Raw genomic sequence first — 24,628 nt, 5'->3', positions numbered from 1 at the left:
GAGCCCGTCCAAGTGGGCCGTCAGAAAAGCCAAAAGTACACGTCATAAAAAGCTCTTTTCCAATGGCTGGCTACCGTTTAGCATAAACGGTGGTGCCAGCCAATGGAAAAGAGGGGCACGAGTTAAAGCACATTACAGAAGTTACTCAAAATCATTAAATCTCGCCGAGCGAGCTGCGCATGTGCGCAGCCACGCCAGCCGAGACCCAAAAAGTAGCTGCTGATTCAATTTGTAAAACTAGAACCCTCCAATTAAAGTTCATTACAAGGAACCAGGCTAAAAAGACCCAATAGTTAACCCTAGACTGATCTCATTCTACTTTCATCAATGATGTGTTCTGCAGAGTGCCATCTGGAATCCCCTGCAGTGGCAACATGCCGTTAATTTTTTATTTGCTTAGAGGTTTTCTTACCGCTTTGCAGCTATCCAATTTTCTGGTTTTGATGGACTGTGAACATTTACGTACTTTAGAATAACTTTGCTTCAATTCTCATCATATGGCTACCTCACTTTAGAAGGGACTTTTCTCCAAGTGTATATTTTAAATATTTAAATGTTATACTTTTGACTGGGATAGGAGCAACGAAGCGTAAATTGTTCAATTTGTTGATTACTGTAATGACCTTACATATCATGTAGGCCATAAGTGGTTGCCTTCACTGAGCTCCATCTTGATTACAATAGTTCTCTGAATAGGATGTCTTTTTAAAACTTCTACCATATGCAAGGTTTTGGAGATCATATTCTGCTTATTTGCACATGGGTTTTCTTAATATTTAATTTCAATCTGCACTTGCACAGTGATATTTATCCTTTTAAAAGGTTGTAAGACGCAGGTCGTAGTTCTTGTTTTTTTCTTATTTTCATACTTGTAAGGTTAGCCTAGATAATCCATATAAGAGAGAGACCCTGTATTGAGTAAGAATATTTGTACAAGGATTGTCCTTTTAGGTTGATTACTCTCTGCCAATTATGGCTAGCGCGACTAGGAATTCGAATTTTATATAAAGTTTTAACCATGCAGCCATGCATAATTTTAAGTATAACTATTTATTGTTGTTTTGTTATGTATTTTATGCTGCCTTTAAGATTCTGTAGATCAAATAAAGCTTACTCACCTCACATGATTGTCAGATTTGTTTACTCTTCATTTCACCTTCCTTCTTCCTCAAGATCAGTTGCCCCGTCCCACAAAAAATTACTTTTGGATGTCCCTTCAGAAATGCCAGTGAAACATATAAAACCTACATCTTCATGCCACTCTCTCTATGGAATTATGATTTGAAATGCACTTCACCTGAGATGGTTGGTCTTGCCCATTTCTGTTTGTTTTTACAGTGCATTTATTTGATAACCACCACAGAATAATTGAGTGAAATTTCAAATGACGTATATGAAACATGCCTGTAGAATGCACTTGGAGCAGACAAGAATTATTTGCAAAGTATTTATCCTTGCGCACTGCTCTGGCTCCTTGCCCAATGTTTGTTCAATGATTAATGTTCAAAGACAATACCTTGTTTCATACAGTGACTGCATGTTTCTTTTCTTTGTATTACTGGGTTGGGCTCCAGAGGGGATCTACTGAGGAGCTGGCTTGCATGATGGTATTTGTATGGTTTGCAGTTGGCTTGGAGTCGTTTTGTGGTTGCTGTTGTATAAATGATAGTTTAAGGTCTGAAATCAATAACTGCGCTCTTACATTTCTCGTAATGAGAAACCTTAGTTCTTTTGCATCAATAGAAGTTGTTTGGTGGGGTAAGGTAGAATGGTTTATGGGTGAAAGTTCTAGCTTTGCAGTCTATCTTGCCACTTCCCTTCTATCTTTACATTTAATTCAGCAAGAACAATTTATATTTCCTAAGAATATCTCCAAACTGTTAGCCATGTTTTCCACAGTGCCCTGCTCTATGGTTGGGCAAAGTATCAAATAAAGGATGGATACCCTAATTACAAAAAAAGACTGGTCTGCTCAAATCGGTGGAAACGTGAAGCCGATACAAACTTAATTGACCCTTTCGATCAAATTTCTCGAATACCTCCACTTCTGCCACTATGTTTGGTGCCGATTTAACCTTTTGTTCTTACCACAATAATGACACTAGCATTCATAGCCACCATCCTTCCCAAGAAAGCTTTTATGGTCGACCACATACAGTTTTCACTTTGCAGCTCTGTGGGTACCAAAAGCTCCTTATGCCCAATGCTACCACCAGGGAATACATTTTTAAAAAAATATGTTAATTTGCTTTTAATAATTTGAACATGAAATCAAAAGAAAAGTCATGAATGCACAATACAGTCTGGCAGTTGGGCAATCACAATTTACATAAGGCAAAAAGTACATCTACATTTCCCCTGAAAGAGAACACGAGGTTAGATTTCAACACAGTGCATATACATACGCTAAAGGTCAGAACCAACTGAATACCCGACAACAAGGATAGGTCCGGTTTTGCCATCCTCAAGACCCATTCCCTGTTCCAACCTCTGGTAAGGGTAATTCCCCCTCCTCTTTGCCCAGTTCTAACCCATAATATTTTATCCATGGCGCCCATATCTTTCGGAACTTCCGGGGGCAACCTCTCGCCTTATAGGTCACCCTCTCTGCGACCATAAATAGGTCCAGGCTTGCTCTCCATTCTTTGAGTGTAGGGAGTCGGTGATCACCCCAGTATTTAGCTATATCCCACTTGGCATCCACCAGCCCCAAATTAGCCAATATAAGTTTTTGCTTTGTCAGTTCTACATCTGTTGGGATCCCTAGTATTACGAATTTTGCGTCTAACTCAAGTTGGGCCTCCAGTATGCTGTTTAGTTCCTGCAATATCCTACCTCAGTAAGTTTGAACCTTAGCGCATTCCCAAAGGGTGTGTATAATTGTGCCCCGGTGTGTGCGACATCTGAGACAGTCAGGGTTATTTGCTCTCCCCATGGAATGGAGTCGTGCACTCTCAAAATAGGTCCTATGCAGAATTTTATACTGAATGAGAAGTAGGCGCAGTTTAATCGCTATTTATCGTGGGTGCACAGGGGCTGCTTCCCAGTCGATGTCCTCTAGTCTAGTCCTCTAAGTTCCCATTTAGTGCCAAGAGGGCCAAGTGTGTCAGGCATATTGTTAATCAGTGTTTTATAGGTTAGGAAGATGGCCTGAGTCTGAATCTCCTCCTACAAAAGCCTGCCTTCCAATGGGGCATATTCCGGCAGTGTCTGTGTGTCCAATCCTTCCGCCTGCCAAGCATGCTTCAGTCTAAGATAGGCGTAACTTGATTATCATGTAGTAGATATGTGGCTTGTAGCCAGGCCAATGTGCACACCTGCAGTACATCCCCTACCTTTAAAATCCCTATTAATTCCCACTGTTTGAATCCTCCTAATTTCCTCATTTCGAGCAATCTAGCTCCGTCCCACAGAGGGGTCTCCCTTGTTGGTTTCATATCCCATTTCATTTACTTCTCAGCACTTTTCCATGCCTCCAGTACACGTTGGGTTGCAGGCAGGAGTCGAGTACTACCTTTGCCCCCATAGTGTAAGTGCGTACGCTCTCTGAATTGTAGCCTTTCCAACCTATAGGGGGGATGGTCCCCTGGAGCGTGGTTCCATTCATTAATTACAATTAGATGGGCTGCTCTGTAGTAGGCTCTGATATCCGGTAGGGCAAGACCACCATTGTATGGGTTAGGGTGTAGTATTTGTAACGCTATACACGGGTGAGCTCCGTCCCACAGCAGTAAGCGTAGCTTGCTGTTGAGAGTTGCAAACACGGTCTCTGGTATTTTACAATAGGTATTTTGCTAGATGTATAGCAATTGCGGGAGTGTAGTCATTTTGTACAGCACCGCCCTTCCCATAATCGTCAAGGGGAGTTTCCGCCATCTCTTGACGTCGCCTTGGAAGTTCGCGAGGATCTTCCTGATATTACGGTCTAAGTTGGCTTCCAACTCAGTGGTAATATAGAGTCCCAGATAGGTGAACCCCTCTGTAGATAACCGAAGGCAGATCGGATAAGCATGGGGCTCCATCATTTCGGCTATAGGGTACAGGGTAGATTCGCCTTAATTAACCTGATACCCGGCGTGGTGGCATTTTCTCCCAAAATTTGTAGCAGTTTGGGGAGTGTCGCTACTGGGTCAGTGACATATAATAAAATATCATGGGCATATAATGACATTCATTCTTCTTCTAAAAAGTGTGAGTCGTCTACAAAACCCAAGAGACCTCTATGGGATCGGACCACACAGGCCAGAGGCTCCAATATAGGAGCAAATAATAGGGGGTATAAGGGACAACCCTGCCTAGTACCTCATTGAATCGGCCAACTCTCCGAGATCGCCCCGTTAACTCGGACTTTAGCCTCAGGAGCATTATACAGGAGTGCTGACCAATCTCTAAAGATGGGGCCGAAGCCAAACCTCTCCAGGGTGCATCTCATGAAGGGCTAATGAATGGTATTGAATGCCTTCTCGGCATCTAATGAAAGGAGTAGGTGAGGACTTTCCCGACCCTGAACCGTGGCCATCCAATTGGCCAAGCGTCGTAGGTTCAAACGTGTGGCTCGCTTAGGCATGTAACCAGATTGGTCCCTATGGATCAAGGGGGTAATGACAGTCAGGAGCCGTGTCGTGAGAATGGTAGCTAAAATTTTGGTCTCAATATTAAGCTTAGATATGGGTCGATATGACCCACAATCCTCCGGAGGCTTCCCAGTCTTGTGAATTACCAATACCGTTGCCATCCGAAGATCTAATGGAAGAAGCCATTGCTCCTTTGCCGTTAGGAACATATTTAGTAAGTGTGGTGCAAGCAGACTACTATTTAATTTGAAAAATTCTCCCAGGAGGCCGTTTGGACCCGGGGTTTTCCCCGACTTTAGGCGGGTGATGGCCTCTGTCACTTCCCCGAGAGTGAGGTCCTCCTCTAGTCTGTCCCTCTCCTCCCGAAAGAGCGAGGGTAGCTCAATTGTGTCCAAATAGTGAGTGATTTGCGCCACATCCGTCTGTGAAGCAGCTGCGTATAAGTTTGTGTAATATCGCGCAAAGGCCCCTGCAATATCTGTGGGTGTGGTATGAGTGGTGCATTGCTCTGTGATTGACGTTACCAATCTCGACTCCATGTCCTTCCTGCCCAGCCATGCTAGCAGTTTCCCCGCTCTGTCGCCCGTCTCATAGAGTCGATGTTGGACTGCCAGTTGGCGAGCCCTCACCTTCCTGGTCACCAGTGCCTGATACTCCCTTCTAATCATTTCAAGTTGGCGAAGTGTCTGACCAGTGATTGCAGAGCCACCACTGGTCTCCAGACTCAGAAGCTTGCGTTCTATGGCCTCCAATTCCTGGGTTTCTCATCTCTTTTTATAAGCAGAGTATATTTTGCGCTCTATCTCTGAGCACCGTCTTGAATGCTTTCCATAGGGTGACTGCTGACTGAACTGAAACTACATTCTCTTTATAGTAGAGCTCGGAGTTGACCCTGATCTCATCAGCCACCCTTTCATCTTTCAAGGCCCATGAGCTCAGCCTCCAATTTGTTATGTGATGGTCAACCTTCCCGCCCACCGTTAACCAAAGTGGCGAGTGATCTGAGATGCCCCTGGCTAGGTACTCCACCCTCTCCACCGGCCCGACCTTCCCTGCAAGAGCATAAAGAAAGTCTCATCTCGAAAATACCCTATGGGCCCCTGAAAAGTAGGACTAGGCACGCATATATGGGTGGTGCCGTCTCCACAAGTATGTTAGTCCAAGGGCGTCCTGAAATTTCACCAGCATTGTGGGTCCATGGGACCCCGGTCGTACTCGTTTTCGGTCGAGGAAAGGCTCGACCACATCATTGAAGTCGCCACCTATGATATGTATAGCGGGTCCGGAGTGCAATAAGGATCTCTGTCAGCCTGTCGAGTGTACGCTGCTGCAGGCGCGGGGCGCATAAGCACTAATGAGTAAGAACGTTGTACGATTCCAAATCCCCTGTACTGCTGCATGGGTACCATCAGGGTCTAGCCACTGTTGAGTAATACGAAAGGGAGGCAACTTTTTTTTTTTATATTTCTTTTTATTGTACAGTTCGGCAAAGGCATATCAATTGAGTACAAGGAGGCAACTTCATCTCTTACAGTGACATTGAATATTATACAAAATTCGTTACAGTTATAATCTTAAGTAGATCAAGGGGTATCAAGAGTGTCAGCATCAATCTGCGGATCAGGCGGAAGACAGATGTCACCTCTATATCGGTTCCATGCTCCCCACACCTTAAGCCATTTCCCAGGGCATCCTCTAGCAATGAAAACCGACTTCTCCCTGTACATGCACCAGTCTAAGAACAGGCATCTAAAAGAACAGCTGGCCCTGGGCAGACTGGGACCCCAAACCTCTGGGCCCTGGTGCATTACACAGACTGCACCAATGGTAGCTATGCTCCTGAACATACGCAGTAAGTACTCAAAATTTAAAAGCTCCAGCTATGCCAATCCCCTTTGGCCGGGATCTTTTAAACATCCATTTTAAATTCAGATTTGTATTTTAAGTTCTCAACCCACTACTGTAACAGTGCACATAAACAGTTTCAAGTACAAACTGCCTGTGACTTAAATGACTTTTGGAATTGTATTTTTCCATTTATTTCACATCCCTATTTGAACAGAAATTGGCCTATATGTTTGTATTTTAGGGGAGGGTTTTCAGGGAGTTTGCCTATAATTTCAAGTTTATTCCAGGACCAGTTAGTAGAATTTATAAAGTGGAAACAAATGTATCAGATTTAAGCTTCTGCACAGGTGATGCTATGTTTGAAGAAGCATTTTCTAGTGCATAGATGTGTTCTATCATTTTCTGATATGCACCCTCAAATACTTTGATGCATACCCCCTAAGGCTTTCCTTCAGTTCACTTCTAAAATCTTTATTTTTATCCTGCTTCATACCAGTCAAGAGGAAGGACCACACTATGTGATGCAGAATCTGCATTTCCAATCTTCCCTCGCTCCACCCCCTCCTGGAAGGCTGAGTGATCAGTGATTGTTGGTGTCGGTCACCGACCTTGTAGAGTAAAGGTAATGGGAACTGTTAGGTTATGTTATGTTATGAGTACTAGTAGAGTGCTCAAGTCACCCGCGAGGGTATGCTGCAGCTGAAAACATGAGGCAGATGTGGCTTGGAGCCTAGGAAAAGAGCCAAGTCTTCAGTTTTTTGCAGAACTCAAGTACTGATGCAACAGCTCTTATGTGAAGCAGCAGCTTGTTCCAGTCTTTGGGAGTGAGGTAAGAGAATGAGCAACCGTCTGCTCTGGTTAGGCTTGTGCGGGAGATATGTGCGGGCAGGAGTACGGCTAAGCAGAGGTGTCTGGTGAATGTGTGGAAGTTAATGCATTTGTTGAGATAGGCTGGCCTAGGTTGTGTAGGGCTTTGTATGTGTGTGTATAAAAAGCTGTAATGGGTGCACATTTCTGAATGGGGATCCAGTCAAGGCCTTTGAGGTGTGGGCTGATGTGTGTGTTGGGGAAAGTGTCGGAGTGTGAATCTGGCTGCTGTATTTTTGATGGTCTACTGTTTTCTGGCCAGTTGGGTGGTGATACTGGTGCAGTTCGGGTTCTTCAATTTCCCCCTATTACCACGGACAGAGTGATTTCGCAGTCACACACACACATACACATCATACGCTGGTGGGGCCCATAACACCAACATTCATTCTATCAATCTATCCGCACCTACTCAGAAGGGAAAACATTGGTTCCGAACCACACTGCTTCCTTGATGGGAACTTTATCACTTTCCCTCTGTATCAAACCCTCGCTTCTCTTCCCATCAAGAAATAGGTCAATGAATCATTTAGTTGGGATTAGCTTAATGACTCCTTAATTCTCTAAAATTATTCAATAATACATTTCAATAAAAGAACAACCCGACACATGAATTCAATTCATATTTCTTTATCTAAATCAAATGCAGTTCAAATCCTAGTTAATAAGTTTCATCTTTTGTCATATTTACCTATTCTGGCTATTTGTCGTTTTCTAAGTCAGAATCTGGTCCTCAGTCAAATCGTCAAAGTTCTGTTCTATCATGCAAAGTTACCGTCCTCTCCGTCAGCATAACATCAGGATACTGGAAATGACGTTCAAGAAGTGGCGCGCTAATACCTCTCTAGTCTACCATTATTTATACTAAAAATTAGATTCCAAATGTTGCAATTGACATTTTCAGAGATTCTCATTGGTTAATTGAAATACATTCAAATGCATCAGGAAACATTCGATGTCGTTCCCACATATTAAAAGTTCCAAAACGAATGTATGGGAATATTAGCAATCCATAGTTCAGGTTGCAACAATTTCTGTTGAAGGGTTGGCCTTTCGCCCAGAGCAGCCTTGATGGGCACAGTGATGACAGTTCACCGGCAGGTCGCAGCTGCTGAAGTTTGCGCAGGCGCATTTCTCCTTTCCCTTCATTGATATTACTTCGTAAATGTCTGATGCAGTCGGCGGCCATTTTATAGCAGGCCCAAATGGTCAACTTAAGCAAAGAAACATAAAACGTAATTAATACATTGAAATGGTTAAACAGTGTTATTTCCCTTGCTAATACCCATATGTGTGTGCATTTATCTAGCCATATGCAACGCTCAAAGCCATTAATACTTGTTTATTTAAGCATAATTCACGATAACATCACATAAGCAACGTTTATCCTATTAATATGCATACAAACTTAGTTTACATATTATTTTAGCCATGCAAAGCAATCCCACGTGTATTCTCTCGGTTAATAAGGTTGATTAGTTTCCATACAACAAACTGTTAATTATTATGATTAATTATTAATCGTTTTAATACAAACATACATAAATGGATTGGGTACATAAAAGGAAAACATTTTACCCGCTCCATCAATACCAACACAAAGTGTATTGTCGTAGTACGCCAGTGTACAAAATATAACACTGAGGAAAGTGGTTAGTGAGGGCCTCACTATCATCATAATGAAGAGACTCTAAAACAAAGAGAATGGTGTGGGACCACTTCTAGTGATTACCCCTTAGTGGTAATGAGTAGCCATGCTCCACCCTGGACTGGATACTCCTAGCCACCAGCCAAATGAGGACACTTTCGGACAAGGAATGGGGTCTGTGGGGCATGCGGCATGAGCTGAAGAGAGCACAAAGTAGCAGCACATGCAGTGTCACAAGGAGTCCTGCTCTCTATGGAATGTGCTGCTGCGTGTAGTGTCTGTACATATATACTATCCAATTAATCATTCATAGCCTGCACATTTGTGACTTGGAATTACGAAAAAGTATTCATGTGGTGATTAGTTTATACCACTAAGTTGAGCAAAGTCACACAGTGATTGGCCAAACACCTCAACCACTCTTGGAACCTTTTCACACAATATTGCCTCAATGTAGGCATCTAAATAACTAGTGGCAAACCATTTTTTATGACAAAGTATACTGCTATTTTATTACCCTCGCGTATCTTTTGAATAAGAAATCTTTTTAATCCTGTAATGTTTTGTAGCCTAAAGTGAAGGAGTTTGGAATTGACACTGCAAACAAGTTTGAATTTTAGGAAGTAAGTAATACTCAAAATACTTGAGCGCATCTTGTGATCTGCCGAGTTAACATGTCCAGGTCATGAATTTTTGTGCAATCTTTGCATTGGGCCTTGTAATGATGTACATCTCCATATGCACTGCGCTTGGATGCTTACAAGGCCGCTTGTGTGCTGAACTGCCATGGCAGCTGCTTGCGTAACTGGAGACTGCCTATGGTTTCCAGAGAGCTGCAGCAGTTTATTCTGAGCTGTGACATTTTAGTTTGGGGTCAAGGTGGAGGTCACGGGGGATGATGCTGTGTCGTGTAAAGGTCATAATTCAACAGATCCTGTAGCCCTGTGCAGTAAATGCAGAGCGTGTATGCGTGATTCAAAGGTGGCCTTTCCCAAATAAGAAAAGGAGATATTGCAAATGCTGAGTTCTGTTTATTTCTTTTGACTTTTCAGCTGTTTTGTCTTGCTTTTTTTTAAAGTGTGCTGGTGGACGTTATTCCCTGCGGTTGGCAACTGGTCTTTCATTTGCTCTTCACACTGGCATGTATGCTCTTCCAGTAAATGTCTTAATTATGCTGTTGGCAGTAGATGCTCCTTTAAATCTGTAGCTATGGTTATTGCGACCTGTGACTGTTGAACTGTAAAACACTGAGGGGCATATTTATGAGGGCTTTGCGTCATTCTTGGTCCACGCAATGTGGTACGTGCGTGACGCAAACCTCTAAGATTCATGAGGCCATACAAAGCCTCTTTGTGTGGCTTTCAATGGCTTAAAATATGTAGAGTAAGTCAACGCAGTGCAAATCGATACGTTTCCTTACTCTGTGCAAGGGAGGCGTTCCATGGCCGTTACAGTGGATGTTCCCACGTAACTCCCATGGTTTTTGATGCATTCACAGTTTTAAAAGACTTGTAAACCTGGGAATGCGCCAAAAACATACGCCTCCTATGAGAGGCGTAACGAGGAGAAATATATTTCTCTTTCTTTTTTACTCTTTTTATGTGTGCTGCATTCTGCGTTGGTGCTAGGCAGCCAAAACGGCACCAGTACAGGGGTAAAGGACAGGAATGCGTGATATTGGATAAATACAGTGCTTTCCTGCCTGTTTTCTGTGATGCAGGGCAACCCAGCAGAGTGACTTGCTGTGCTGATCTTCGCCACAAATGTCAGAAATATGGCTTGGCATGTACACAGAGGGTAGGGTAAGATGCTGGGATTTCTTTGCCACTTTGTTGTTCTCTTAACAGAACATGGAGCCCAATCCTCCATGGCATGTGTTATAGGGTGGGCAGGGACCCTTTGTGGGTCTGGTCAATGAGGTCTCGTGGAACTGGATATGACTGCAGAACACTCTATCAGAAAGGCTGGAATCAAGTCATTACCAAAGAGTGAAGTAATAGTGTGAATGTTTTTGATGAAAGGGTTCTGCTTGAACTTGGTTTCACTGATCAATGAATTGCATGTTCTGAGGATCCAATCCCCGGTGTAATTCCTACTAATTTCATTTATGCAGGACATTCTTTTCAAAGGCTTTTCCTATAATGCATAGTGTTTTTATTTATTTTAACTTTAAGAAAGCTTTATTGAAATTATTTCATCCAAAAGGTACATCTTAATAAACGTGTCTAGTAACTGAGGAGAAAGACAGTATTGACACAGTAATGCAGAACAATATAATGTAATAGAGCATGACAAATATTGAACCACTGCATTATTAAGGTTACATACCAATGAGGAAAAATTGTATCAAAACAGTACCGTAATAATAACACAATTTATATTTTGAATTAGGACGGGAAAGAAGAAAACAAAAGGGAGGAAAAGATAAAAAAGGAAAAGAAAAGTGGAATAATACAGGCAATCAGGTTAACCGAGGATCATTATTGTGAATTAGCAAAAGCGGTTCGTGTGGCGCCAGGGTAGGTGAACGGCCCATCCCGTCAGCAACCTAGACGACACCAAAAGTCTGGTGTCACGGGTGGCGCTACGAATACGGATAGAAGCAGGGATATACACCCATAGAGGTTCCCCCTTACATATGGCGAGACCGTTATCCCATAATACACGTGGCAGGTAACTATTGTACTTCCCACAGTGTGTAGATAGTTATTGGATAATTAGGTCCTGAAGAATTGCCATGGATCATTAGACCACTAGGCATGAAACATGTTGACCATCACAGAAGAGCATAGCTAAGCTGAACCCTAACGTCAGTCAGCTGCCACTCTGTTTCCTGTTGTTTTTTAATCAAGTGGATAGCCATTATTAATAAAGTCCTGTTTCTGGACTATCCAACTTGTTTTAATCACATACACTCTTCCACATCTACACCACTAGACCCCACACACACATCACATCATACGGCCAGGAACAAAAGATCTCCGCTAAAGAGCCCCTTTAAGGGTGCCCGTCAGGGATTGCAGCGCCGTCCCGACGAGGAGCAGGTCCATATGATGAAGCATGACACCTAGCTTGCTGGGTGTGTGAGGACACTAGTTCCGACTATAGGAATTCCCTTCCTCTGTACACGGTCTCCACCTCACACTCTTTCTCTCCCTTTGGCCTGAGGAACTGCATACTCATTTCTTCTAAATGAATTACTGGGCCTGTATGCTGGACCTCCCTTCAAAAGCCCACTAGTCCCCCTCTTTTGACAATACATAAGAATAACAGCAATTAATAACCTTTGGATGTTATAAACAATAATAAAAAGTTCATGGCGGTTTGAAAAATGGAATTACTAATATATCCTGGATCTGCACTCGAGGAGTAGATAGGTAGGTAGTAAGAGGAGACCAAAAAATGTCCTCCTGAAGGCAGATGCTCTGTTGAGTCAATGGTGGTGACAGAGTAGATTCCACCATCCAATGAAAATAACTTTGGTAGCGTCTTTCCAGTTAGATGTAATGATTTTAAAAGCAAACGTAATAAGCAAGCTCATGAATTTTACCCAATTTACGAGAACCAATCCAGGTAGGTGAGGAACTTCCCAAAAAATAGAGTTGATTCCAAAAGGAAAGTGAAACTGTTCTACAAATCCTCATCCAGAAAGAGCCAATGTAAGGGCAATGAAAGAGTGCATGTAAATATGTGCTTGGCGTGTTTGTGCAGGTCCAACAACAGTTCAACAAGCTTGAATTATATTTACAAATAGAAGTAGGAATGAAGAACAGTCTTTGAGAAAAATAATATAATGTTTGTGTAGTGCTAGCATTACATGAGGTGTGATGTATTTTTTGCCAGATAGAATTCCATGTTTGTGTGGGAAAAGAATGTTATAAATCTGATTCCCATAAAAGTTCTATTTTATATTTGGGACAATTAAATGAAGAGTAATGGAGCTATTTATATATGTAGGAGGCCTTAAAGGGTTAGGAAAGGAGTGATTGTGCCTTCAGTTGTAGAAGGGGGAGCTTGTGAAAGCAAAGATATATGTTGTGTAAGATAATTATTTTATGATTCATATTTAAGTGTGGAAGCAGTGATATTGTGCTCCATGTCACTACACTGTACGCCACTCTATTCTGCACCACTGCACTGTACGTCACAGCTCTTTACAGCACTCGACTCTGCAAAACTACTCTACGCCTCTGCAGTCTGTCAATGCACTGTGTGCCAAAACACTATAACCACTGCACTCTAAGACACGCTACTCTGCAATACTACACTCTCCGCCACTGAACTCTATGCCACTGCACACTACACCAATCCACACCATTGTGCTCTACGTCACTACACTCTACGCTACTCTATTCTACTCTGCACCACTATATTGTATACCACTGTTCTCTACAGCACTCTACTCTGCAACGCTTTACTCTATGCCACTGCACTCTACTCCAATGCACTCTACACCATTACACTCAAAGACACTCTACTCTGCAAAACTGCACTCTCCGCCACTGAACTCCATGTAACTCTGCACCACTGCACTCAATGCCAATGCACTCTACTCTGCACCACTCCTCTCTATGCCAATGCACTCTATGCCAGTACACTCTAAGTGGCTCTAATCTACTCTGCACCACTGCACTTCACCAAACTGCATTCTACGTGACTCTATGCCACTTCACTCTATGCCTCTCTATACCTCTGCACTCTATACTGCACCACTTCACTTTACCCTGCACCACTTCACTCTACTCTTTAACAATCTACTCTACGCCGCTGCACTCTTAGCCACTCTACTCCACCCTGCACCACTTCACCTTGTGCCATTCCACCCTGTTCCGCTCCACACTACACCATTGCACTCTACGCTACTGCAATCTATACTCACCATTCGTCTCTACTCTACACCACTCTACTGTAGGCCACTGCACGTTCTACGCCAATGCACTCTACACCACTTTACTAAAAAACAATGCACTCTAAGCCACTGTACTCTATGCCAATCTGCTCTGCGCCACTGTACTTTACGCCACTTCATTCCAGGCCACTCTACTCTACTCTACAACACTCCACTCTATGACACTCAACAACACAATAAGCCACTCCACTCTACGCCATGCCACTCTACGCCACGCCACTCTACACCACTCCACTCTACACCACTCCACTCTACACCACTCCACTCTACCACTCCACTCTATGCCCTTCCAAGCCACTCTGCTTTATGATACTCTGCACCACTCAATGCCATTGCACTCTGACACTCTACTCCACTCTGACACTATGCTCCACTCTGACACTATGCTCCACTCTGACACTACGCTCCACTCTGACCCTTTACTCCACTCTATGACACTCTACTACACTCCCCTCTACTCTAAGCCACTATTTGCCATTACATTCTATGCCACTCCATTATACGCCACTCCATTATACGCCACTCCATGACTCTATTCCACTCCACGACTCTACTCCACCCCATGCCACTCCACAGCAGTCTACTTTACGCTACTCTACAACATATTATTTCACTGTTCTTTAGCACTGCCACTCTATGCCTCTCCCCTCTACTCAAGTCCATGAGACTCCACCACACTCTGACATTTTACTCAACTCTTCACTTTGTTTATTTTCTCCTGTTTCAACCCATGCTGTCAAAATGAATTGTCTGAGACACCACGTGTAGGCCATTTCCCTGTTTGCTAAAGGATATTATTTGTGTGTGTGTTTAATGTATTTTGCTGAAAATTTTATTTGTAGAATATTGCCTGGTATCCTGCTTATTCTGACCTGCACATCAGACCTAGATGTTACAATAAACAAGGCCTCCATCTTATATGGACAATCATGTTTTTTCCTCGCAAATCAAAGCAGGTATACATCTGCAATGTGGTGTGTGTTTTTTAGCTGTAAATTGATCGCTTACTGTGTCACATTGAGTTTTCTTATTCATTCACCTGATGGCATCTGTTTTTAATCTGAATTATGTGCATATAAACATGCAAGTTGTGTGCTAGATGATTTAATGTGACAATCCGGATTACCACGTAACACTTCAACCTTGTTCAGCCATTTGTCTCAGCAGGTAGAATGGCGTGTTGCATAATTTTGTGTAACCGGTCTTATTACTGTTTTAAGAGACACCTAAACTAGTTTACTCATGCTCATAGTCATATTGTGCATTATACATTTTCACAAATATTCATTCTGTTCTATAGCGACTTGTGCTGCTTTATTGCCTCTTCCTCCTTCGATGCAAATTTTTGGAGTGCTATTTTTCTGGTCATCATGTAATGTACAAAACTAATGTATACAGAGATTGGAATACTTCGTAGTTCTTTCTATCCCCAGTAGCATCCCCATTCAGTTACAGATATATGGGACAGCACACCCTCTACCATACTTTATAAGGGTGTTGCAAGTCACTGCAGAGTTCCTTTATAAAGTCGTGGAACTTGAGGCGACTTGCGGTCTCCTCATACCTTATGGCAGGGGGTATTTTCTTCATACCGTCACTCATTTCCCTAACTTCAAATTATACGCACCAGTATGCAGCCAGTAACTTGTTACCAGTGACTTGAAGAACGCCTTATAAGCATGCTCTGTAACCTGCAAACAGAGCCTTACTTTGATGCAATGAAATCTAGACTTGCAAAACAACTAACATACTCTGATAAAGGGTTAAAGCTAATGAGTACCCACTTCATGGAAACAGTTTAGAGGAGCCGAATAACTCTTAATTCCGATTTTATAAGAAGTACTGCAATGTCACCAGGCCTGGCTTATAACAGAAAGTGTCTTCAATCACTGAGGAGTTCAGGCACTCACTAAATATTCATTCCTGCACTCACTCATTTATTCCTGCACACAAACAACCATTCATTCATCCACTGACTTATTGCATTTAAACTCATGTTGCATATTTTCAATAAAACAGATATTCAAGCTCCCACAACCTATGAAAGATTTATTAAAAGGATAAAAATAGCAAAACATACAACCACCTAAATTTAGGGGTCATTTACCTGCAATACAAACATAAATGCAAACATAGTAGCGGGTAGGCATCTTGCAATGGTATTGTACATAGTGTGTTATTGTTTTAAGGTTTTAACATAGCTGTCACGTTTAGAAGCAATGTGTTTGCTATCTTGAATCAGTAGAATTAGGGACGAGGGCCCTTAAATGAATACGGAGAGCGGAACAGGGAAAAAAGAAAAGCAACTAAGTATTAATCTGCCTCCCCTTAATAATAAGAAATCACTATACAGTCACTTTACGTTATACAAATGCTCTTTAAGTAAACACGATTAATTTGGAGTCCACTGTTAGTATCAACATGTGTTGAATCTTAAGACATTTCCCAGTGAATGAATGAAGCCTCTAAACTTCACCATAATACTCTGAGGCACATAAGCAGGAAACCATCAGGAACAGCCATAAAATGGCAAATATTTATAAACATGTGAATAGCAAAATATTAGACAACCCCTATGAAAAGGGCCTAACAAGGATTATCAATTGCAAATCTTCAACTGCAAGTGTCAGTCAAAGGGGGTAGCCAGCATCACAACCCGTGCCTACTACAGTAATTTTGAGACTTGAAGCAACAAAATCTCTGTCTACAGGACAGGTTTATTTAACATTGTTATTGACCTTAGCTGAGGTCTTCAATGATTATCATTATACCATCAAGACAAATCACCACCACAGTAATGAAAATATTCACATAAAATGCCACAAATTTACTCGTGAAATCCCTTTCATTAGAAAATAGCTAAAATATGTTTTTAAAAATGAATACACTATAAAACAAGAAAGTTCATTGGGTGGATTTTTTAGCAGGTCCTCCAAACCTTAGTGTGTCTAGATTGTATTTATTTATTAAAGGTAATAAATATTTAAATCTAACCCCTTTTAGTGCCTAACATAACTGCAAAATATGTAACATATTTTGGGTTCCTTTATAGCAAATGTCGCAAAGTGAAGATTTTTGCGAATTCTTATTCAATCTCGCCATTACGATGTTTGAAAGACGTTCCCTGAACAAAAGGACATAATAAAATGTCTAAAACTATGTGGGTTACAAAAAATGTGAAACATAGCTAGGCCAGTCCAAAAGGAATATCATTAATTGCATGCTGTATTATATAATTTCAAAGATGCACAATGACACTTATTCAGGGTATAAGCAAGTTGCAAAGATTGGGATATGAGGAAGAATCGGAGATGCCCTGTGGACCATCCTCTTAACACCATATTGCACTCAAAATACCCCATGGCTCAGTTAAAATGTCTTCCATAAACTATGGAAAGCTATGAGTCTTGCATTATTTCTGCCTTTGATCTCAAAGAGGAAAGAAGAGCATGAAGCAGTTTATATCCCCAATGAATTATGTTGGCTAGGGCCTGCACAAATGTACCCACTAGGCCAAGTTCCAATCTTAGCAATTGTACCGACAAAGACTAACTCGCAGAACGAAATGTTCTTTAAATTTTCCCTTCACAATTATTGAAAAATTTCCAGGAACTGAATGGTGTATGTGCTAATGTGTAAAATAGAGTAGGGGGGATTTTAGTTTTATAAATTTGAATTAGGTAGTCAAAAGTGCCCTTTCCCCATGAAACGATTAAAAAACTGCAAAGAATTTGTATGTGCTAGAGCTCTATTGCACACATTTGTAGTGTACAACCTGTCCTGTTAACAAGATTCTACCTATGTAGCTGTAATTATTAACCACTTCCAACCTTTCTTCACCCAAAGAACAGTTATATACCGGGGCTCTGTTTTCAGTTTATAACACAGTGTAATGACAATCCACACTTAAAGATCTGTTGGCGTTAACACATACTTTTCACAAAAAAATGTGTTGGGCTTACTGACTTTGTTGTCACTTTTCATAATACATATATCAGACCTTTGGCACCTGGCATACAAGTTCCCAAAAACACTATTAGGCATGTAGCCTTCATCATTGGCTTGCCAACAAAACCAGCTCAAGACTGCTGAATTCTGCATGAGCTTTCCCACAAGACAACCCCTAGGCATACACTGGAAACATTATATAAATCTACACAAAATTACAATTAAACTTCCAGAAGGAAGAGGTTAGACCTATGGCCTCTAACATAACATTTTTTAATGGTACAACTCGGTTTTTAGCCTTTATCACTGGATTGTCACCATGACTAACTCAGGCAAACTGTATTCTCAATACGTTTGTAAACAAGCCACCTATCTGAATAAAATAAAATTATAAATATGTACAAAATTGCAGTTGGAAAAACTGTTAACAACCTTTCCTAAAGTGGCATAAGAATGATTCTTAAAGTGTACATAGCTGTCGCTAGGATTTGTCACGGGGGTAACAAACAACAAAACTCTTACCTCTTAGAGTAATCTGTGAGAGTCCTTGTAACAAAATCTGTCTACAAGTTTTAACACCGTTTAATGATATTCGTCCCTTGAAGGTTCAGTGGCTTCCACATATGATTTGTATAATAAATAATTTAGGCCTACTGACTTTGTCATACCCTTTCATAAACAGATCAGGCTTATAGCTTTGGGAAGTGCCTTGTCACTGTAATCAACTCAATTCTGCTCTTTTAAGCATACACTTTACCACAAGGCACTTGTCGCCATTACCAGCTTAGCCCTTATTACGAGTGGGCCTGTAAATTCCGAGCCATGCATAAATCCCTGTTTACACACGATTCGACTTATGAGTTTGGCTGTATTTTATGCATCTGATAATTATAGGATGTGATAAATACCTCAACTGTCATTAATTTTCGACTGGGGAAATTGTACGGTATTTACTGTACCATGCAGATTTTGGTGTGTTAAACACCAAAATCTGCATGCTATTCCCCACAAACTCATGATAGGTGTTATTATTCGCACACGATAAATAACGTACCCCCTGTTGTCGTTATTTATCATGTGCGATAAATAACACCTAAACTCGCAATCAATACGAATGTCTTGCTGTGTTGAGCATGAGCTTTCCCAAAAGGCAAAAAGTTCAATACAATCACTCCTTTTCAGTAGAGCCCCACATCTCCCGTCCAATCAAAATCTATACTCAAGATAACCAAAATGTGGACAGTGTCACAGCCCCTCTATCTGGTACTCCCGAAGCTCTTTTTTCTGTTGATCATGTAAGGTATGGCAACAGCTGAACTGTCACGTCAGACCTAAAAAGCAACCTTTTGATATAACAGCTCAACTGTAATACATAATTACAGTAGGGTAATTACGTCATTTACTTATTACAGATGATTAGAGTGGTCACAATCAGACTGAAATAAAATTGGAGAGTTTTATACCTATTGCAGGCTTCCACATATTATAATGCAGCGATATTGGTTTTCTGGTGATGCCTTTAGGCAAATAAGGGTAAGCAGTCCATCTGTCAATTAGAATATTAAACATGTTTAAAAGAACTTATTACAGCCAAGATTACTTTTAATAAGGTATCCACAGAGGCGGCCTCTTCTTAGCTCCTAAAGAGTAGTGCCCGTTATTATAGAGGTCAGAATAAAATGGGGAAATTATTAGCTAATTATTTAAAACGGCGTTGAGACAGAACTAGAATAGATTCCCTTACTAATTCCAATGGCGACATTCTTCTTAAAGACGAAGATATTTTAAATGAATTTGTCTCCTTCTATAAGAATCTTTACACTCCTGAGACCCAACCACTTCAGTCTGATCTATCTTCATATTTTCAATCAATCAACTCCCCCCCTTCACAACATATTGACTTTGACTCGTTACAAGCAGATATTACATTGACAGAAATTTCCCATGCTGTTTCATTACTGAGATGAGGTAAAACCCCTGGTCCTGACGGATTTACCATTGAATTTTATGAACATTTTTCGAAGCTTCTTCTCCCAAAACTTCTCCTCTTATTCAACTCCTTTATTGCGAATGAATCTTCTCAAGGTACCTTTCAAGACGCTATGATTTGTTTACTCCCAAAGGATAATAAAGACCCTTCTTTTTCTAAAAATTATCGCCCTATATCTTTAGTTAATACAGACTACAACATTTTTGCAAAAATCCTTGCCTTACGCATCGATTCTGTCTTGCCTGAACTTATCGGGCCTGAACAATCGGGCTTTGTAAAAGGTCGATTGTCTTCTGATAATTCTAGAGTCTTTTTTAACATTCTTAGCAAGGCCCCTTCCATAGATTACCCACTTGCTGCCAATGCGCTGGACGCTGAGAAAGCCTTTGATAGGATTGGGTGGGACTTTATGTTCCATGCTCTAAAATGGATAGGGTTCCCTCCTAAACTAATTTCTTTGATTTCTTTATTATACTGTGGTCCCAGAGCGTCTATTTTTGCTAACGGTAAGGTCTCAGATTACTTTTCTCTTTCTAGAGGAGTACGTCAGGGTTGTCCTATATCCCCTCTATTGTTTGTAGTTGCATTAGAACCTTTTTTAACCAAAATTAGACAAGATACTCAGATCACAGGTTTCCAACTGGGTTCTCATCAAGTTAAATTGTCTGTTTGCGCAGATGATTTTATTTTATACTGCTCCAACCCAAACACTTCTCTGCCTCACTTTCTTTCTCAGGTCGATGCTTTTTTGAAGATTTCGGGTTATTGTCTCAATCGAGATAAATGTGAAGTTTTACCCCTCAATGTCTTGTGTCTCGAGCAATGTTTTAGTCAAACAGGGTTTTCCTGGCAATCCTCTAAACTGAAATACTTAGGATTATGGTTTTCCCCAACTATCTCAGAAACTTTAAAACGAAATTTTGATAATATCACTAAGAAACTAAATGACTCAATTACTAAATGGCACCCCCTTTTTCTCTCTTGGTGAGGTAGGTTAGACTCTATTAAGATGATGCTTTCTCCCCTTATCTTATATTTTCTTTCAATGATTCCTGTACATATACCGGAATATTATTTCAAGAGAATAGATCGCATTTTATTTAAATTTCTTTGGAAGAACAAACCCTCTCGCATAGCCCTATCCATTCTTAAGAAAGATAAACCAAATGGAGGACTTAAGTTTCCTGACTTCAAGTCCTATCACTATGCATTTTCTTTAAAACAAGCTTCCCGCTGGCTTTCTTCTGTCTCCCCTACACATCCTCCGGTATGGCTGTCCATAAAGAAGTCCTTCACTTCCCCCTTTGAATTTCTGGAAACCCTTGCTTTCACCACTAACACCTCCTCTTTGCGTCCTTCTGTTATTTCTCATACACATAAACTTTTGGCTCCTCTCCTGCCATCCTTCTATCCCTCCCTTATTTCGCTATCTCAACAACCTATTTGGCACAATAAATTACTACGCATTAAAAATCGTGCTTTCTATTGGAAATCATGGAAATCCAAAGGTCTGATATGGATTTCTCAACTTTTGTCTGATAACAGCCCTTTATCTTTTTCGGAGCTTCAATATAAATTTGCTCTTCCTAATTCTTTTAAGAAGCAATATGATCTTTTACTCCCTTCTCTCCATCAATATCTTTCATTACTTCCATCTCTCCCTATAACATGTTCTACGTTATTCCCTTTATTAAACACTTCCCCTTCTGCATCTTCTCTTTATAAGTGTCTATTATCACCTTCGGGAAGGCTTAAATCAAAGACTGAATTGGCATGGGAAAGAGATCTATCGCAATGTTGGACTGTCTCTGTTTGCGATAAATTGTGGTTAAAAATTCATAAAACCTCACGGGCGGCTAACACTACCCAAACTCTTTATTTTGTGTATCAACGTTTATTATACTCACCTGCGACTTTAGCTTGCTTCTCCTCTACTACTCCGTCAACATGCTAATCCTGTCCCTGCTCAACTGCTGATTTAAAACACATGCTATTCGATTGCCCCAACACTGACAAATTTTGGCATTTAGTTTGGTCTCAAATTAACAAAATTTTCAAAACTAAGGTCCCATTTTCCTTACCAAATATTTTTCTTGGTTCCTTGTCCCCTTCTTGGCCTCAATCCCTATAAAATTTTCAGCTGATAGATTTATTAATAGCTATAGCTCTACATTTAATCACCTCCAATTGGAAGCATGCATATAAAGTCTTGTGCTTCCATCATAGACTTGATACTAACTATGTCACCCCTATTTCTTTAGCAATTAAAAGAGATTTATTATGGCTTCCTCTCACAACATACTTATCTGATTCTGCCTCTTCAAATACTTATATTACTACTATTGTGAGTACGTCGGACAATGTTCGTAAACCGCCATGATGGTGTTACGTTGTCTTTTCGTTTATCAAACTAATGCTGTTATTATATCTCACACTTACATGAATATATGATTATATCTTTCTTCTTTTTTTTTTTAGTTTTTCTGAATTACATAGAATGTTTAACCTCATAGTTTCATCTTTCTTAGAACCTTTTCTGATGATAGAAATATTGTTTACCCCCTTCTTCCTACTTTTTTTTTTTCTTTATTCTAGGATACAGTGTTTATTGTAACCTTTACATTTCTTATCCTTCAATATGTACTTGATTCTTAATTATGTTTCAACTGTTCTTTGATTGTACCATTGTTCTATTTTTTCTGGTTTCAATAAACTCAAACTTAAAAAAAAGAATATTAAACATGTTAAAGAAGCTTGTTAATATATGTATTAGTCTATGCCAGTCCCATTTAAAAATGCCCTTCTGAGTCTCTCTCTGTCTGCCACAACTACCGAACTCTCGTCTCAGGGTTTCTCATTTCCAATGTAATGTTATTTGAATTGATGCTGGAGATGATCTTCCTGCAGCTACATTAAATTGAGTAGAAACATGTATGAAAATGATCAATTGATAATTAAAATACAAACTTCGTGTATGTCCCCTTTAACAGGGTTGCTCTGATGATGTCCAATGTTTAATAGTGCACAGAGGTTCATCGCATAGTTTTCGACATCTTGCCTCACAGAGCTTTCTCTTAGGGCTGCTTTTAATCCTATTCTTTCCTCTTGTAGGTACTTGCATGATCCCTTGTGATTGCTTAATCCCAGTCCAAACGCAGCATCCCATCAGACAAGGAATGCACTACACAGTAAGCTCATTTTATGACTTTGCATTGAGTACATTGCACTGCTTGAACTCGTGAGGGGGGGAGGGAGTATAAGATATAAGAGAATGCTACTTAAAAGACTTGTACATTTGTGTTACAAGTCATGAATTCGGGTCTAGTGCCTTCTTGACCATGTCCCATGGGATTAGGGAACCAGAAGATCTCCAATCATAACTGCATGACAAAACACCTGAATGTATAATTTCACAATTTTGTTTTTTCTCTTTCTCTCTTTTTGAATTCTTGTTTCTAGCATTTAATTAGGGTAGGAAAGAAGGATCTGCTTCTTATGGTTACCCCCACTTTTTGCTTGATGTAACACCATTTTTGACTAGTCTGACTGGGATCCTGCTAATCAGGACCCCAGTCTATCTGCTTATTCCCTAAACTGTAATGATATGTACTTAGGTACACTCCAGATTGGATACTGGGGTACCCTTGTCAGTCCCTAGTATATGGTACACATGTACCCAGGGCATAGGTCCCCCAGAGGCCTCCCCTGGGCGAAAGCATGTATTATGCCACCCAAGGGAGGTTATGCAAAATGTAACTACAGGCCTGCTATTGCAGCCTGTGTAAGTTAATGCATGTACCACTTACTTAAGATATAGGTTTACTATATCTAAGGGGCACTGCACCTAAAACCTATAAGTCACCCCTAAAGCAGGCCTTTACAATCCTGAAGGCAGGGTGCTTGGTTCTAAGTGAGAGGGTGCCCCTGCATGAGCAGGACACCCCTGCAGCCTATGGAGTCCATTCTCCCAGGTTGTCAATGAAGCAGCCATATACGATATATAGATGGGCATTACATGACCGTGTGATGACCAACTCTAAAATGGCTGAAACAAACCCTGTCGTGTTTGGTGTCAAACATGTTGGAATCATACCCCCACACCGGTAACCGTTGTGGGAGGTATGATTCCACCCCTCAGAAGCGAGCTTCGTGGTGTCCATGGTGTTCCCGGTGCCAGCCTTCTAACTCTGGACAGCACAAAATGGTTGCTGCCGACCAGAGACATATTTCTGCCTTCCTGCTGCTGAGCCAAGCCCGAGCAGGGGAAGGCAGAACAATAGGCATCCTGTCATAGGGAGGTGTGACCACCTCCCAGACAGGATTTAGTGTATTAGGGCTGGGTGGGTGGGCTTGCCAGCAATGGAAAGTCTGCATGAGGGGCACATTTGGTGTCCCTGTGCATAGTCCAGTTCAAACCAGTCCTGGGAGCCATTGGCTCCAGCTGTGGTGCGAAACTGGACAAAGAACATGGGAGTAACCTCGCCTCTGTCTGGAAAACTGAATCTTTCCAACCCTCTCCCGTGGGTACTTAAGGGCTTACCTGGCAGTAGGACCTTAAATTCATCATGGACAAGATTCCAACCTGAAACCACAGCACTTTGACAACCTGGGCACTCTGAACTTCGCTGGATTTCGTTTGGGGCTGACTCCATCTCCCTATCAGTCTGCTGCATAGTCTGTGCCTGTGCACCATACAGGATCTGTGCAGGACCTGTGGAGCATCAAAGACAACTGAAGATAATCTCCCTTGGAGTGAAGGAGTCACTCCCCTGCATTTGCAGGCACCGCAACACTGCTGACCGGTCTGCTGATCCTGAGCTCCTACAGACTCTAAAGGGTCCAGC

At 41.2% G+C, this 24,628-nt stretch overlaps 1 long non-coding RNA gene across 1 annotated transcript in view; it reads left to right on the top strand.

Moving 5' to 3' along the window:
* Positions 1 to 24,628, top strand: part of LOC146776061 (uncharacterized) — a 114,587-nt gene that overhangs the window by 19,723 nt on the left and 70,236 nt on the right. The window contains exon 3 of the long non-coding RNA XR_014972308.1: positions 22,896 to 22,972. This is a non-coding gene — a long non-coding RNA (uncharacterized LOC146776061). The remainder of the gene's footprint in view (positions 1 to 22,895; positions 22,973 to 24,628) is intronic.

The sequence above is a fragment of the Triturus cristatus genome, chromosome 12 (genome assembly GCF_964204655.1).
Source record: "Triturus cristatus chromosome 12, aTriCri1.1, whole genome shotgun sequence".
NCBI classification, from domain to species: Eukaryota; Metazoa; Chordata; class Amphibia; order Caudata; family Salamandridae; genus Triturus; species Triturus cristatus.
Note: the sequence above shows the minus strand (reverse complement) of the source record. Positions and strands in the feature narration are given on the sequence as shown.